The sequence below is a fragment of the Homarus americanus genome, unplaced genomic scaffold (assembly GCF_018991925.1).
Source record: "Homarus americanus isolate GMGI-L3 unplaced genomic scaffold, GMGI_Hamer_2.0 scaffold48016, whole genome shotgun sequence".
Taxonomy (NCBI): domain Eukaryota; kingdom Metazoa; phylum Arthropoda; class Malacostraca; order Decapoda; family Nephropidae; genus Homarus; species Homarus americanus.
The window spans coordinates 1,249,785-1,251,961 of record NW_024755055.1 but is presented as its reverse complement, the minus strand read 5'-3'; positions in this window follow the sequence as shown (position 1 = coordinate 1,251,961).

The window sequence follows — 2,177 nt, the reverse complement described above, 5'->3', positions numbered from 1 at the left end:
CCTAATTAATCCATATCTATATTATACATGAGTTTAACATAAATAAGAAATTACAATGTACAAAATACATCACATTTCATTCATCTTGTTACCTATAAAGCTCAAAATTTTGGGTGTAATAAATTTCGCCATTTACAAAACTTTAATGTAGATTTCTTCCTCAAAAATACTGTTTAAAAATAATGCCCAATCATACAATAAAAGGAATTCGAATGGAAACTAGATAAATTTCTATTCAAACAAAATAACTTCATAACTGTAGGCTGGTTCTTTGAAAGTACAGTACTTTTTTTTTCGATGTTAAGTGGAGAAAGAGACAGATGGAGAGAGAGAGAGAGACAGATGGAGAGAATGAGAGAGACAGATGGAGAGAGAATGAGAGAGAGACAGATGGAGAGAATGAGAGAGAGACAGATGGAGAGAATGAGAGAGAGACAGATGGAGGAGAAGGAGAGAGACAGATGGAGAGAATGAGAGAGAGACAGATGGAGAATGAGAGAGAGACAGATGGAGAGAATGAGAGAGACAGATGGAGAGAATGAGAGAGAGACAGATGGAGAGAATGAGAGGGAGACAGATGGAGAGAATGAGAGAGAGGCAGATGGAGAGAATGAGAGACAGACAGATGGGAAGAATGAGAGAGACAGATGGAGAGAATGAGAGAGACAGATGGAGAGAGAATGAGAGAGACAGATGGAGAGAATGAGAGAGACAGATGGAGAGAATGAGAGACAGACAGATGGAGAGAATGAGAGACAGACAGATGGAGAGAATGAGGCAGACAGATGGAGAGAATGAGAGAAGACAGATGGAGAGAATGAGAGAGAGACAGATGGAGAGAAAGAGGAGAGAGACAGATGGAGAATGAGAGAGAGACAGATGGAGAGAATGAGAGAGAGACAGATGGAGAATGAGAGAGACAGATGGAGAGAATGAGGAGACAGATGGAGAGAATGAGAGAGACAGATGGAGAGAATGAGAGAGACAGATGGAGAGAATGAGAGAGAGGCAGATGGAGAGAAGAGAGAGAGACAGATGGAGAGAATAAGAGAGAGACAGATGGAGAGAATGAGAGAGAGACAGATGGAGAGAATGAGAGAGACAGATGGAGAGAATGAGAGAGAGGGCATGGAGAGAATGAGAGACAGACAGATGGGAAGAATGAGAGAGACAGATGGAGAGAATGAGAGAGAGACAGATGGAGAGAATGAGAGAGACAGATGGAGAGAATGAGAGAGACAGATGGAGAGAATGAGAGACAGAGACAGATGGAGAGAATGAGAGACAGACAGATGGAGAGAATGAGAGACAGACAGATGGAGAGAATGAGAGAGACAGACAGATGGAGAGAATGAGAGACAGACAGATGGAGAGAATGAGAGACAGACAGATGGAGAGAATGAGAGAGACAGATGGAGAGAATGAGAGAGACAGATGGAGAGAATGAGAGAGACAGATGGAGAGAATGAGAGAGAGGCAGATGGAGAGAATGGGAGAGAGACTGATGGAGAGAATGAGAGAGAGACAGATGGAGAGAATGAGAGAGAGACAGATGGAGAGAATGAGAGAGAGACAGATGGAGAGAATGAGAGAGAGACAGATGGAGAGAATGAGAGAGAGACAGATGGAGAGAATGAGAGAGAGACAGATGGAGAGAATGAGAGAGAGACAGATGGAGAGAATGAGAGAGAGACAGATGGAGAGAATGAGAGAGAGACAGATGGAGAGAATGAGAGAGAGACAGATGGAGAGAATGAGAGAGACAGATGGAGAGAATGAGAGAGAGGCAGATGAGAGAATGAGACAGATGGAGAGAATGAGAGAGAGACAGATGGAGAGAATGAGAGAGAGACAGATGGAGAGAATGAGAGAGAGACAGATGGAGAGAATGAGAGAGAGACAGATGGAGAGAATGAGAGAGAGACAGATGGAGAGAATGAGAGAGAGACAGATGGAGAGAGAATGAGAGAGAGACAGATGGAGAGAATGAGAGAGAGACAGATGGAGAGAATGAGAGAGAGACAGATGGTGAGAATGAGAGACAGATGAGAGAATGAGAGAGAGGCAGATGGAGAGAATGAGAGAGAGACAGATGGGAGAGAATGAGAGAGAGACAGATGGAGAGAATGAGAGAGAGACAGATGGAGAGAATGAGAGAGAGACAGATGGAGAGAATG